At 42.3% G+C, this 16,052-nt stretch overlaps 2 protein-coding genes across 7 annotated transcripts in view; one reads left to right on the top strand and one right to left on the bottom strand.

Annotated features, from left to right (window-relative positions):
• CEP295 (centrosomal protein 295) overlaps positions 1 to 13,992 on the bottom strand; it is a 72,094-nt gene extending 58,102 nt beyond the window's left edge. The window contains exon 1 of the mRNA XM_052812946.1: positions 13,970 to 13,992. The gene's annotated coding sequence lies outside the window, so the exon portion shown is untranslated. The remainder of the gene's footprint in view (positions 1 to 13,969) is intronic.
• Positions 13,993 to 14,982: 990 nt separating this feature from the next.
• The window catches only part of SMCO4 (single-pass membrane protein with coiled-coil domains 4), a 38,264-nt gene continuing 37,194 nt past the window's right edge, over positions 14,983 to 16,052 (top strand). The window contains exon 1 of one of the 6 annotated variants that reach the window (XM_052812955.1): positions 14,983 to 15,172. The gene's annotated coding sequence lies outside the window, so the exon portion shown is untranslated. Of the gene's footprint in view, positions 15,173 to 15,422; positions 15,445 to 15,795; positions 15,883 to 15,936; positions 16,018 to 16,052 lie in introns of those variants that run through there. The other 5 variants (XM_052812954.1, XM_052812959.1, XM_052812957.1 and 2 more) reach the window with 5 other exon arrangements.

Below are 16,052 nucleotides of genomic sequence, written 5' to 3'. Positions count from 1 at the left end.
CATTATTTCTGAAGCAGTATAACTTGCAAACACTTAAAAATACAACTATCATGTCTCCTAGTTAAATTATTTCTAATGTATCCATTATAAAAATGCTTAGCTGTCAGTTATAATATGCTCACTGCAAGTCTGGGAACTAGAGCTGAAATTCAGCCTTACACAGAGGATCAGTACCACGATTCATGTGTAAGCTGCGCTCAAAACAAGGCTGAAGTCCCACCCATTAATCTCCTCGCTCTGAGTGGCCCTTATGCACTGGCCAGTGTCCCTTTACGATGGCTGAGCGGTACCCTAAGAATTCAAATTCCTTCTTGAAATCAGGTTAGAAGATAACTGTAGCTACATCTTGAGTATTCCAGATGAAATAAAATCAGATCTGCAGACTGAAAAACTGCTTTCTGGGTCAGTGTCCTAGTTTCAGCTGGGATAGAGTTACTTTTCTCCTTAGTAGCTGGTACAGCGTGTTTTGGATTTATTGTGAGAATAATGTTGATAACACACTGATGTTTTAGTTGTTGCTAAGTAGCGCTTATCCAAAGTTAAGGATTTTTCAGTTTCCCACGCTGTGCCAACAAGCACCTGTACAAGAAGCTGGGAGGGAGCATGGCCAGGACAGCTGACCCGAACTAGCCAAAGGGATATTCCATACCATAGAACGTCATGCTCAGTATATAAACTGGGAGGAGTTGGCCGGGAGGGGCAGATTGCTGTTTGAGCATCCGTCAGCAGGTGGTGAGCAATTGCATTGTGCACCACATCACTTGCCTTTTCTTGTTTGGGGTTTTTTTTGGTTTGTTTTGTGATGGTTTTTTTTTTGTTATATTCCTTTTTATTACTATTATTATTATTATTATTATTATTACATTTTATTTTACTTGAGTTATTAAATCATTCTTACCTCAACTCATGAGTTTTACTTTTTTTTTTCTATTCTCCTCCCCATCCCACTGGGAGGAGGGGGAAGTGAGCGAGTGGCTGCGTGGTGCCTAGCTGCCAGCTGGTGTTATACCACGACAACCAGAAACAAACAGGAAGGCCAAATTTCATGAACCAGTTCAGTGATATCACTGACACTACACAGACGCAAATTCATATGGAATCTGGTCTGCTGAAATTAAAACTAATATTCCAATTGGGGTTTGATATACTTCTGAAAATTTAAAATATTTAAAATCTGAAAATCTAAATAGGAAACAAAACATTTATTTCTTCCAAAATTGTTTTTCACATGAAACTCCTTCCAAAGGGAAGCGTATAAGAAAGCCAATTATGTAAAAGTCTTTGCAAGACCAACTTTGAGCCAGAAAATGAAATCCATTCAGATTTTAGCAGAACTCTAGAGATTGTAGTCCTTTTCCAAAAATTTGCAGAGATAAGAATCAGAGGTTGAGAAAACCCTACTAATCTCAAAAATCAAAGGCAGCATTTTAAAAAGTATGGGTTGATTATTTATAGTCGTGTATAAGTAACCATCACTGTTAAGTTGCCAAAATATTCACTAGTAATTAATATTCAAAACCTCAATTTGCAAAGGGAATTTGGAAAATACCACTGTTTCATTATTTCCATTATCCACAAGTGCTGCTTTTCTTTTCCTGTCAAAGATGCCTCTTTCCTAATACAGTTTATCATCAGGTGGGATTTTTATCTGTCTCACACGGCAGCACTTGAATGCATGAGGGATGCTGGCAAGTCTAACAGATTTTGTGTGGAAAACTTTTCCTTTGCAAACAGTAATAATAACCTTTCTGCACAATGAATTAGAAGGCCTATAGATTTCCTGGTTCTTGAACTGTATTGCCAAATAGCCATGAAGGTGAATTCTATTTCATTGGCTGATGTTTGCTTATTTAAGGTAAGGCATATTCACCTTTATTTTTAATTAATTGCACTAGTAAAACAGAATGGGGGTTAGATGCTAAAAGTAGAGATACATTCTCTCTAAGGAAAATCTATGATTTACATGTGGATCGGTAGTCTTATGTGGGGGGGATATGTCCCCATCCCACTCTGTCCCTACTCTGCCTTCTCCCCCCACACTGGTCATGGAGCCACAGGGTGAGAGACTATTCTTTTTGAGGGTTGGTGTATCACCAGATCCGCAGCGTGAATAACTTACCCTGGGGTTACATTCACCCACATTTAAAGCACTCGGCCTCCTGTTAAGCTTGCTTCCTAGTGAAGCCTTGTCATAATATAAAAAAGCAAGTCATCCTGGGGCATGACAGGATCAGGCCCATGCTTAACCAAGAGTATAGGCTTTCAATTCCTTCAAAATTGCACTCTTAGTTGTCCTTGCAGCTTTCAAAAGCACAGACCAGGAACAGAGGAAAATGCATGATGCCAAGTTGAGCTTACTCACAGGATTTACCTTACAAGTTCCTTACAAAACAAAATGTAAAGTACTATAAGACAGTAGTTTGCACAAGTACTGCAGTAGTGGCCAAATGAATGTGCACAGCTTCATCACTGCAAACATGGTCCCAATCTCCTATATCTCACCATTTATGCAAAATTTATTTTGACACAAAAGATGGCTAGAAGCTTGAAACACTTCTAGGATAAAGTAATGCTCCCAGTTCAGAAACAAGAATTTTCACAGGTTCCCTCTCTTCAGAGAGTCTTGTGGCTGCTGTGCTCTTCCACAGACCTTTTTTTTTGGACTTGGACAGACCAATCGAGGACTGCTCCAACTCCTTCTGTAGTCAATGGGAACAACTCCAGTTGACTTCAGTCAGATTGGTTCAGGCCCTTAATCTCCCTGAATGTACTTCCATTCGAACAAGCAGCAGACATTGATATTACCAGAGAAAAGGAGGGTGACATGAATCTATTTCCAAACAAAAGAGATTTACAGGCCAGTTGGAATTACAGCACATTTATTTTCTTTAAAGTTAATGAGCGGCATGATCCAATAATAATTGTATCTTATGCTTTTCATAAAGCTCTTAAGGCATTTCATAATCAATTAACAGCTCAAGCGTGTCATCATTACAGAACATTTTGCAATAATCCATTAGGAATTAATGTAGAGTGAGCTTTCCATCATCACTCAACAAACCACTACACAGCTAGGATCCACGCCAAGCAGACAGGCTTTGAATTTTCTAGTGAAGATTACACATTCCCTGCAAGCATATCGCCAGGACTTTCTATTTGCCTCCTCCCCACCACCTGCAAATTTTTTTATGTTTAGCCATTTCTCTGTACTCTGGTGAGATTAATAAAATCCAGAGTTTCTGTGCTGCATTACCTTTAATTCAGATATTTAGGACAAGATGGATCACAGAAAATGCAATATAGAGTAGTTATACTCCTGGATTGAAAAATCAGTCCCTAGAGTGACTTCTTGTATTTCTGAAGTCTTTCTTAACAGCTCTGTGAGTAAGACTCCCAGAAAAACTTTTGCTGCCTCTTCTTAAATCTTGCTACTCCTCCTATTTTTTACCAGTTAATAATTCTGGACATATCCCTACCTCCTCAGATCAAAGACAGAAAAGAGGGAGAGAGCACCTATGTAGGTTTTTCCAAGCTGTTGTCTAGCAATTAAGTGCCTGGCTCTCACAGGTATTTTAGGGCAGCAGCAATGCAATCAGGCTCCTTGTGTTCCAGAGATAATGTCTGGATCTAAAATTCAAGCTTGCACTTAAACAGCTCCCTCGCCTGGCAATAGCAGGCTATTCCCTCTCCACCTAAGGTATTTGTAGCTTTCCACACTCATCTGCCCAGCAACAGTTTGTCCCTTCCTATCTGCAGCAACAGTCTAATGTAAACATCTTGCCCTAAGATCAGCAGCAGGAACTTACAGTATGATTTACAAGGAAAAAAAGCTTCTTCTTCAAAGATTAAAACTCCTTTAGATGTCTGACATTGGGCCCCCACACTGACAGCATCACACAGGATGTAACTTTTAAGGCGTTTAAGCGAGACATGTTTTTGTTTTACAAAGACAGCACACAGTCTATTATTAATCTTTTGCATGAGACATGGCAGTTTCCCCACTGTTATGCCAGACAATATGGTTTGATTGCTTCTGCCTCCTGTCAAGTCTCCAACTGGAAATGTGTAATATGAAATGAAGTGCAGCAAAACAGATAAGGATGTGCTGAGGTCCTTAAAACAATACTGGGGTAATTAAGGATCGGTATCTATACTAGAAACAAAATAAGCCCACTGTTTGGATGGTTTGATTAACACTGCAGGATTGTAAGGCTACCGATGACACATACTCTTTACAAAGTGGAAGGAGAAAAATCATCTTAAACTAGAAAAGTTTGACACTAAATGGCGCACACTGGGAATATTTAATTTATTTAAAGGTTTTCAGGAAAGATTCTCCTCTAAGCAGAAGCAGGAATAGAAAATGGTTCTTGCAGCAGCTAAAGCAGCAAGTTACATAGTGAGAGGCCACTCTGATCTTTTTGCTAACATGTACTGCATTGTTATTATGTGCTTAGACCTGTGGCAAATGTAGCAATAACGAAGGAGACTGAATACCGGTAGCAGAAAAAAATAGCAGCAACTGACTACATAAACCATGAGGAATTCCTTCTGCGCATGCCACATTTTTTTCAAAAAGCCAAGAGCTCCTTCTTTCCCTGCACCAAAAAATGATGAAGTACTGCCTCTAAGAGCAGTGCTGAACCATGAATTGCTCTTATTAATGCTATATCATGCAACTTCAAAAAACAACCTGCTTTGCTCCAGAAGGCACCAGAATCCAAGCAATGGAGTGAAGCTTACTGCTAGGTATCTGATCCATAGCTCCTGTTCTTTTGAATCTCTTTTAGAGACTGCATTTGCCCTCGGTACCCTGTAACCTTACAAGGATTGGTCCCCTCCTGTGTCCAGCTGCACTTCTTTGACTATCAAAAAGAGTCATTAATTCCTGAGTCTCTAATTCTGTATTTACAAAGTAATGATCCCTCTTTGGAGAAGAAATACAGTCTGTGCACAACTGTTAAGTTACACCCATAGCTGTACAGTGTATGCAGTGTACATGGGAAAAGGGGAAAGGGTGGAAGCATAGATTCCTATTGGCTTCAAATCGGATATGACCCATAAAGGAAACAAAATCTCCTTCAAAAAGATCAAGGAAAAATGAATGAAACAATTCTGTCCAAAAGATATATTGCCTCTCTTTCTTTTCCCTCCTGCTAACCATGCCTTGTCTTGTACGCAGTCATCATCTCTCTTTTCAATGAGGAAGATTTCATGCAGTGTAGCCTCGCTCAAACTGAGAATATTCTTACTTTATTTCCCAAAGTGAATGTATCAATTGAACCAACTCGTCAACTGGAAATTGCTGTGTGTGAGCCAACCCCAGCTTTCTGTGTTGTCAACTGAATGATGCACACTGCTGACAAGCTCGACAAAACAGGCCATTTCACAGTTGTGAGCTGCAGAGTGATTGAGCTGATGTACATTTCCAGCAGCATGCTTTCCTAAAGAGCTACTGCTTCGCATTCCCCTTGTGACACAGCAAGCGCTAGGGACGCTCTACCCTCATTCCTTCTGTGTGAAAAAAAAATACTGCAGCGATTATTTCTAAATAATGATTAACACCAGAAGAAGGCATATTAATATCAGCAGCGGTCTTGTGACTAGCGTACTGCTAGGAGGCTGCTTAGATTAGGTTCAAGGCTAAGCTCTGCTGGGCCTGCTGGATGCTCCTGGTAAGTGTTTTACCTGACAGCCTGCTGATAAGCATCCGAGTTTGAATGCAGCCCAGGACACAAGTGCCACAGTTGCTTCTTTTGCCTTAAAGGTTTGAGCTTGTTTTCCCATGAAAGTGCCATAATGTCCAAATTACAGAGCACTCTGGATGTCTCTCTTGGCCACCTTTGCTGAAACTGTTGCACTCTGCACAGAATAATTAATATTCACAGGGACCTGAGAGAGTATGGCTTGTAACTTAGTGATTAAGGTAGGCATATGGAGAGGGGAGGGGGTTTCTTGTCTGTTCTCCAGGGAGTATATGAGTTTTAATTTTCTAAGTATGTGATTGAAAATTTAAGCTGAATGCTAGGCAGGCAATGCACAATGACAGACTGAAATTTGGTCATAACACTACTCGGAGATGAACTGCTGTGGTAAAGGAGCATCTTTACCACTTGCTTCTCCAGTGTGGATCACAATTGGATTCCAGTGCCTTCTGAAGTGACTTCAAACTGTGATCAATGCAACACACCAGGGTAATCCACATTTTTGTTGGATCAAATGCAACCACACAGGTGTAGTGCCGTGGAGTAACTTCCTCTAACTACAACTAAAGGAGAAGAACCAGGCAGCTACATGCTCCTTGGATGCAGAGAGGATTGTTCAATCATTTATATCAGCTCCTGTTACATTGCTGGGCAACAAAGTCAGGATACGGCAAGCTTCATTAGGTCTCTAAGATGACGTGAAACCTATTTCCAGTTGTTGGCGTTTTTTTTTAATGATCTTGACACATAACACTTAGCAAAAATGATTGATTCAATCTTCAGAAATTAGTAGAAGATTCCCATTGATTTCAGAGGGTCACAGAAATTACTCACTCCAAACAAGCAGCCTTCACCTTTAAGAAAGAATCAGTGATAAACTAGACCAGTCACACTTTTTAATCCAAATAATTTTCTTTGGAAAGTATCATTTTTATAGAAGTGGGGGGTTTACGTGAAACTATCAATTTCAAAACAATTTCTATTAGGAAATAGTGAAAATCTTCCTCTTTCAGTATTCTCCAAATGAGAAATGTTTCACTTCAACACTGTTCGCCATTTAGTGACGAAGCTCGTATAAAAGAAATTTAAATTGAAACAAAATATTTGGAACATTAAGGTAAAACACAGGAACTCATCTAAAATTAATTTATTTTTATTTAACAATTTTACAGGACAATTCTCATCCCACTCTTCTCTCTGCCCCTCAAAAAAAGGAGAAGAAGCTTTTGTCCCCCTTGGAGTAAGGAAAACTTCTGTCCCATTGGGAATGAGAAGAGCTTATTTTGAGATTTTCACAGACTGAAAAACATATCTCCCAGCCAACTCTACCAAATAGACTACTGTGTCTCAGAGCTGTAAATACAGTTTGCAGATCTTGCATCTGTTTTTTGTTTACAGTGATGGTAAGATATCTGTATAGGTAAGTCAGGTTTTCCATGACAACAGTGTGTACTTCTACATTTCTAGCTCGTGGTGGTTCTTGAAAACACAAGAATAAGAGAATACAGAAAGAAAACATTACAGAAAAAACAGCAAGAATCTAAAAAGGCAGAATTAGGTAATGCATAGAGTAGCTGAGCTTGTTCAAGTAGGTAATTGTATTAGTATTGACTCAGTGTAACCATCTCTCTTTCATAAACGAATGCTTTGCATGACTGGTTTTCTGTGAGTATAAATGCATTGGATTTTTTTTCTTGTTATTGAATTTTATAGAAAAAAAAATAACTACATAGATGGAGGTGAAGAGAACTAATCCCTAATATTTTATATGAGAGGAAGTATGAAACACACATAGCAGTGAATCCAAATGTAACTAGAGATTATTCAAACTGCTAGGGTGCATAACCATGCTTATCTCCACTGGAAAAAGATCCAAAACCAGAACTCCAAATCTGAAGCCATCAGGAATGTACTATTTCAAATACCCCCACCCCTGACTGTGAGCTTCCACGTGGGTCCAGTTTCAAAACAGAATTTCATGCCCACCTCACCTTTGTGAGATTGCTCCTGTAGTCCCTACTCATGCTGAGTAGCACCGACTCATGCAAGTTACTAGACTGAAGGAGAAGGGGGTAAGAGTATCTCCCCCCTTCACTTCTTGCAACACTGCAAAAAAAGTGCAATATGTATCTTTGCATTAGGAATACAAAACCTTGGGGGAAAAAAAAGAAAGGTTATGAACTTGGCCTCTGGGATCCACAGCACTGAATTGGTAAGAACGTCCACAGGCATGATATTAGATATTATATCCACGGATACAACGTGGAGAAAGACTTTGGAATTGAGCCCAGAAAGAACTGCTAATATAAGACAGTTCTCCTAAAATCTCGAAGTCTGATATTAATAAATAAAAAGGTTTTTAGGCTGGAATTAAACTTGCATAGTTTTATGAGGGACAGGTCTTTACTGCCTAGTTCAATTTGCATGACAATATAACCCTCAGACTCTGCCCAAGCTTTCGAGAAATGTGGTGGTTGGGAAGGTCTTTACTGTCAAGTTACAAACTTCTTTTCAGTAGCAGGTAAACAGGAACCAAACATTCTCTTTTTATCATGTTATATATGAAAATGTCTTATAGTGACATCATTAGTGATATTACTGGAACCAGCCGATCTATAGCCAGAATCTACTCCACTCCCCCACCCAATTGTAAGCATAATCCCCTGACCCCCTCCCTTCTCACATAAACACATATGTCCACCTTATGGTCCAAGCCTGACTGATCTCTCTTCCCAGGCCCAAAGCTGGCTTGTGAACAAGACATCCCAGCCAGCCAGTCTGAAATCTTCACCCTCTCTAGCCACCAGTCCGCGCAATCCAGCATTTCACTTTTGATGGTTTTGGTGGGAGAAAAGATAAATAAAAGTACATCTGTCCAGTTCTGCCCAGGCAAGTGAGGGGGCAAGGAAGAGAAAACTTCCTAATCACCTCAGGAGATCATCTGAAGCCCTGAGAGATGAGATTTAATTACAGACATTGGCCTAACACAGAACTGCAAGTACTATGAGCAAAGCAAGGACTACAGACACAACTCTTCTCACTATGCCATGACCCACAAAGAAAGCAAACGCCTCACAGATTCATAGTTCCTGAGACCAAAAGGAACTGCAATGTCGCAAGCCCATAACCTCAGCACACAGGCTGTAAATTTTTTCCAGATGATTAATGCATATTTTGTAAAAAGATATTAACTCCTACTTTTAAAAGTTAGAAGGATTTACCACGTCCTTGTTAAGGCACCTTACTGTTTATTTATTCTCACAGACTGCATTTTATTTCAAGGTTGAATCTATCCCACTCTGACTTAAAGCTTTTGGATTTTGCAATGTCATCAAATGTGAAGGCCCATCACAAAGAATTATAGTGACATCTATGTCAAAAAAGCACAGGACCCATCTCTCTGTTAAACATGCTAAGCACAAAGCTGGCTAATAACTGCTATGTGATTTTCTAATGTTATCTGGGGATACCTACACTCCCTTTAATTATATTATTTTACTTCCCCAGTCACTAGAAGGTGATCATCAGGGAAGCAGGAGGAAGCAGAAGGCTCTGTTATGTGCCAGAAAGAATAAAGGACATGCTGTAAACAGTATCTACGTGCCAAATGCTACTGGATCTTTCAACAGATCATTGAGCAGTCAACAGCTCCGGTCTGGAATTAGGCTGATTGTTTAGAGAAAATTCCACAACCAAATCAGCCATTTGGATATCTGGCTGCTATGATTTAGGAAAAATATAAAAGATCTCACAGCATTAGTATGTTTATATACATAAAGGAGGCAAATTATCTGATGAAAGTCATGGAACTGCACGTTAACTTTTAAAACTAAAAGCTTTTTACACTTAAGTTTCCCCAAAACATTTTGTCCTCTAACACTGAAGATAACACCAACAGCAACAGAAGTTGATGGCTGGTGTGAGAATCTTAAAGGAAGTGACAGTAGGTGTTTGCCAGTTAAGTATATTTTTATGTCAAGAAAAAAAAATAGAAAATGGCAAACTATACCTAAAAGTAACTACAATGTGTAAGCTAATTGAATTAATTTGCACTTGATTCTTTAAAAGTCTCAGCTCTTCCTGTAAATAGTCAACTTCCTTCAATTCCTAAAAGATCAATAGGAGTTGAAAGCACTTAGTAACTTGCAGGAAGTTGCTCAGCACTACACCGTGGTGTTTATAGTGCAGATTTTGAAAGTCTGGCTGGTATGACAGGTTCTTCAGAGAGAAAGACATCTTGAAGCAAAAAAAAATAATCTTTTTTCAAGTGTACATCTCCAGGGATTCACCATAAGTCACATAACTGTTAATGTATTTATGATGATTAAATGTGAAAATGTTATACGTAGACATCAACTTTCAGAATGGTTGTGATTTAGAGAGCTGCAAGTGTTGCTTTTGTAAATTTCATATAGTTCAGTGCCAAAAAAGGAGACAGCATGAAAAATTATAAGCAGATCTACTAAAGCACTTGTATCAGTAGTCTGTACTGAAGAAAGCTTTGTCAACATCCGTGACTTATCCTTCCACTTCTGTAAAACATGGTACAGATGTAACTGTCTAATCTGACTTTTAGTCACAACATTTAGCTACCTGAAAGATAAAGTATAATGTAACACTATACATTTCTCCTGTTTCAGTCTTTCTCAGCTTTGGAACTGTGAGCCTTTGAAAGCAGATGACATACTCAATTATTATCAAGTAAATTTTTTATCTGTCATTTGATCACTTGTGACAGTGAGTGAAATGTAAAAAGACTAAACGTGCACTACAGAATCAGCCTGCAAAATACAATAGTTATTGTAGTGTAACCAACACAGAAAATGTAAATTATCTGTCAGAAGTTTCTGAATAATATTCTTATGCTTTTCAGATAGGATGAACCAAAGTTCTGGTGATGTCACATTTCTATAATACCTTTCAGAATATTACGCATCATGTCCTGCTGAAAAAGGAATTCTGAAGTCCAACAGTCCCGCTGTAAACTGGAGTGCCAGGGGAAAAGGATAGTGTCTTAGTGTGTTTTAGTCTTAGCTTCAAATGCTCATAGATCAGAATTTCTCCTTTTGTAAATCAATATAATTTCACTGACTTCAGTGGAGCTATGCCAAGTTAATAGCAGCAGATTAATCCAGTCTTTTGTTTTCTATCACAATTCACATTTTCTTCTAAAGGTTATTTTAGGCTCTACACTAAGCAAACCGTTGTGATTGTGAAACTGTTATCCAGAGTTCAGGAAAAAAAGAATTCTGCAGGATGGTGACAGTGCAAACCACTTCTTTTACTTTGTCAATATGGACTGGATTTCTGTTTGAAGAACTTATCCCATAGTTTGTAAAGTCAGAAGAAAGCACTGTGATAATTTACTCCGACTTTCTGTATATAGAGAGGTCATCACAATTTCTGGGCTCAATTCTTGTGTGAACTACAGCAATTTTTTAAGGAAAGCATCCTGTCTCAGTTTAGACATTACCAGTATTGACACTTTTCAAGTCATACTGGATGTATTACTCTCCCTATTTATTTGCTTGCATGTTTTAAATCTCATTCTTAGTGTGAATATGTTGAGCTTTAACTTTTGTTAAAGCTCAACACTTTTTTTTTTAATCTCAGAGCCTGAAGAGTCTGTTCCTGAAATCTTGTTCCCCACATAGGTACTTCCAGTTCACAGATGATTCGGTCCTTAAAGCATCTCTTTGATACACTTGTTCTACCACAGTTAGATTGAGCTCCAAAGATCTCTCCAGAAGAGAAAGAGTACTATAGTCTTTGAGACAGTTCAGTGAGTGACATCTATCATGAAGTCATCTCTGAGAATACAGATTAAGAGCCAGGTGGATTTCTCATTTTTCAGAGACTACCAAACTACTTTCAGACAGCAATAACTAATGGTCAATTGTGTTCTGAGGTAGCTGCTGAGCTAGAAAAGAAGGCGTTCGTTACCCATCACCTCAGGTACCGTTGTTACCAGGACAAAAAATTTCAGTATTGAAATTACTCAGAGTTTGTCTTTGACTTCACTGCCAACAGAGAAGTCTCCTAAGAAGGAATTCATTTCACCCTGCTTTAAATGTCTAAATCTGATCTACTTCTTATGTACTTTTTGTAGTCAGTAAAAGATAAATAGGCACTTCCATGGCACATCCCTCCCATTCAAAACTTGACAGATGAATATCACCTAGCTCAAGTGTTTCAGGTAACTGTACGGGAGATTTCCATGTTAAATCTATTTAACATGAGAGAAAGATGACTGTGATGATGCAATTCAGGGGAGGTCCCACAGGAATATGGTATGAGCAGAGAATAAGGAAAACAAGAGCCCAGAGTAAATCTGAAGAAAGTGTGGAACCACAAAGAAATCAAAGGCAAAGGAGTTCTTGAGAGGTAAAGACACCAGCAAAACCCAGAAGTGGAACGGCATAGATGTGGGAAGTACTTGCTGTAGGAGTGCTGTGGCTCTGGCACCCTTCGGAGTAAAAGAAGTCCAGAACTGCTGGAGTTTGTGAAAATCACAAATCCAAAGACCCTTGGCAAGCAACATTTGTTTCTTACTATCAGGAAATATTTTGCCAGTTGGGAGAGATATCATCTGGAAGGTTTTGCCACTGTAAGTTCTCAGAGAAGGAAAAAATTCTCCTTGTAGTGTGTATATATATATATATATATATATGCACCCATACAGTTACATTTTGTATTTGAACTTGTAACTACAACCACAGTTACTGCACTTCAATTACTGTTTGTGTGATTTTTTCTCTTTCTCTCCCTCCGTACATGCATATATGTAAAAACATATGTATTTATTAAAAGACTAAGCTGCTACTATCACAGAAGTAGGATACAACAAAAGGAAAAAATACTGAATTTGGTAATAGCATTTCTCATCCTTTTACAGTACTACTAAAAAAATCTATAAATTCTGAGCAGGTTTAAGGGGAGATCACTGCACACTGATAGCTCAACCTGAAAAGACTTCTTTTCTAGATTAAAAATAAAATAATAAAGATTATAATATAATCCTGGCAGTAGATTTTTACATCTACATCCAAAGGATGTGCAGGTTTATTAAAGAACAGTGCAATGTCTTAAAATGTGAACCGAACCTTTTACTGAGCTGTACTGCAGACTCCACTGCTGCAATCAATACTCCAAACAGCCCTATTTTTCTTGGACAAAAACCATACATATATCTGACATTTGAGGAAGCCAGGTGAATAAATCAATAGCTAAACAAAAATGCACTTAATCATATCTATTCTGGACAGATGCAGATTGGAAAATCCTATATGGTTCACGTATTGCCTTCTGCTTAAAGCTTAGAAATGAATGTGTGTTTTGTAAATGGCAATGTCCTGTTGCTAGAGCATTGCTGAAGCTAGAGTGATTACAGTAGCAATTAACTGTATGCCAGCCAGCATTAGACAGATCTATTGCTCAAACTTGAGTTCAGGTACAGTTTGTTGTTAGAGTACCTTAGTATACATATGTAACTTAATAACCAACAAATTACGTACTTTATAAGTGTAACAGCTTTACTGGAATATGTAGCAAAGATTCACACATTCACTTTAACCTTAAATCTACTGGGCTGCGTTTTCTTACCTAGAGTCAGCCCAAGGAGGAAATTAATATATACACATACTTTATCTTTTGTTAATGGTTTTAAGCGGTGACCATTATTGGATATTTCTCATGGCGTTGCAGGTGATCGTTAAACATACATAATAGCCCTACTAAATGAGTATAGATCGCTCTAATGCCAAAAATTTCTATGTTCAAAAGTATGTTTGTGCACAGAACGGCTGCTATGCTTAAAGGTACTCCTTTACTTGACATTACTTCATAAAGCCCTTTGAGATAACCACAGTGCAAGTGATGTTTTAGAAAAACACAATTTTATTTCTTCTCTGCTTTAGCCCTAAGCAGTTCAGCGTTATTTGAACATCAGCAACAGCACTTCTTTACAACTTCAAAGTCAGATTCTAACCTCAAATTGGCAGTGCACCGCGAGATTAAAAACCTGCCCGGCACTGGAAGAAATGGATGTTTTCAGCAGAAAGAAGAGCAATAGGAGGTAACAACATGACGGTCTAATATCACTCAATTAGAAGGTATATTAAGGTTACACTAAGGTGCCTGACATGAACACTCTTATATGAAACACTTTAAGAAAGGCATGAGGAAAAGGACAACACCATTAAGCTTGGGAAGAGTTTTGTAGCTGTTATTAACCTGGAAGAAGGGCGAGATTCCTTCCAACTGACCTTTTCAGCGAAAACCTCCGTGTCAGGCGCTCTGCAACCACGAAGCCCAGGTAATGTCTTTTATTTTCAAAATGTGTAATCCTGAAAAGAAGAAAATGCAAATAGATGTCTGAGGTCTTTTATTTTCAACCAGTTACAGCTACTGTTTGTTTAGGAACGCGGTGAGAGGTCTCTTCTCCTCAGTAAGAAAGAAGAGTATCTCTGTGGTGGAGCCAGCCTGAACCGTGGAAACTGGGAAGCAGCTACAGGTGTTTGGGGGTCCTGCTGGTACAGAGGCAACAGCAGGTCAGGCTGGGTGCGGCAGAGTTCCTCGGCAAATTAAGTCCGCCCGCTGTCCCCAGTCAGCCCCTGCTCCTGGAGGGTACGGGGGCCGCTCTCCATTTTTATTTTGGGCCCATTGTCGCAGAGTTTGATCAACTCGACAAGCGCTTCCATCCTGCTGATACCGCAAGAAAGCAACTGCTGTTGTGATTTCACCTGTTTTGGCATTCTCCTTTTTAATCCGCCAATAAATGCCACACCGCGTGACTGGGAGCAACGCTTTCCGTGCAGCGCCCTGTGAGACTTGCACCGGGACTGCCAACGGTTTCCACGCCTGCCTCTCCCACCCCCTCCGGCGCTCCCGTCCCACACAGCCAGCGGGAGGACACCTGAGAGGTCCGAGGCGGGAGCGGGGGTCGGGTATAACTCACACCACTTCACCCGGGGGTTCCCTTCGGGCGAGCACTGCTCAACCCCGCCGCGCGTCGCCGGCTCCCGCCCGCCACGGCGGGCGCTGAGGGGCGGCGGCGACCGGCCGCGCCTCGTCCCTCAGCTTCCCGCCCTTGCGGCTGAGCTCCCCTCAGCGCCCCGCGCCGCCGCAGGAGCGGGGGCGGCCCGCGTCCCCTCAGCGCCGGCAGCGCAGCCGCGGCTTGGCGGGACCGGGGCGAGGCTCGGGGGCAGCGGGTCCCTCGGCGTGCGGCAGAGGGCGCCCCGCATTCCGCCAGAGCGGGGCCGGGAGGAGCCTCCGGCGCGGCGCGGCGCGGCGCGGCGCGGCCGGGGAGGGAGCTGCCACGTCCTCTGCGCCGAGCGGCGAGGCGAGCCAGCCCGCGCCTCGGTCCCACGTGTGGCGGAGCGGGGAAGTTGCCGGCGGCCAGCTCGGACTCTGCGCCTCTCCCGCCGCTGCCCGTCCCTTCCCCGTCCCTCGGGTGAGCGCAACTCCAAGTAAGGGCGCGCTGGCCCGCTCCCGCCCGCTGTCCCGGGGGAGGCCGGCGGGGCGGTGGGTGCGGGCGGGCGGCAGCGGCGTGCCGGAGGCGGTGGGAAGGGGGCGGCGGGCAGCGCTGAGGAGGCGCGGGTCGAGCCCGCGGTGTCCCCGGGGGAGCGGCGGGGCAGCGGACTCGGCTCCCGGGCGGGCCAACTTCCTGCGGACTTCGGCTCCGAGCGCTCCTTCCCGGGGCAGCGGGAGCGGCCCGGGGTCCGGCGGCCGGGGCGACGCGGTCAAAACCGGAAAGTTTTAAAAGCGGCTGTGCGGGCTGGGTGCCGCGGCGGAGAGCCGAGAGGCGAGCGTGGCGCGCCGCGGCGGCGGGCGGGCGGGCGGGCGGCCGGGGGAGAGCCGCCGCCTCAGCGTGTGTGGCGAAGGGGCGGCCGCGGCCGGCGGGCGGCTCGGGGCGCCCTGCCGGCGTCTGTCGGCGGGGCGGCCCGGCTGGCGGCTGGCTCCCAGCCCTGAAACGAAACCGCCTCCGGTAGAGACCGCGCCGCGGGGGAGGCCCGGGCGGCGGCGGCGGTCCCGGCGCTCCGGGCGGGGAGCTCAGGTGTGCCGCCGGTTTAGCGGAGCGGGAGGCGCGCCGTTGGGCTTGGATCGCAGCCCCCGAGAAGCTCTGCTGGGAGATTGGTGAGGAGAATAACTCTTAAAAGGACTCGCAGAAGACTTTCAGGTTTTGTGTTTTCGCCTTTTGGTTTTTTTTCTCCTTAATTTCGGTTCCCCGGTCGCGAGTACGATTGTGCTGAGAAACGACTGAGACCAGTGTTTAAGCAGCCTATTGACAAAAATCTCAGGAAAGCATTAAAAGGTGACCCGGGAAAAAATCCTGATAATCCTTTCTGA

This window comes from Harpia harpyja, chromosome 17, assembly GCF_026419915.1.
Source record: "Harpia harpyja isolate bHarHar1 chromosome 17, bHarHar1 primary haplotype, whole genome shotgun sequence".
NCBI lineage: Eukaryota > Metazoa > Chordata > Aves > Accipitriformes > Accipitridae > Harpia > Harpia harpyja.
This window is presented reverse-complemented; position numbering and strand designations above follow the sequence as displayed.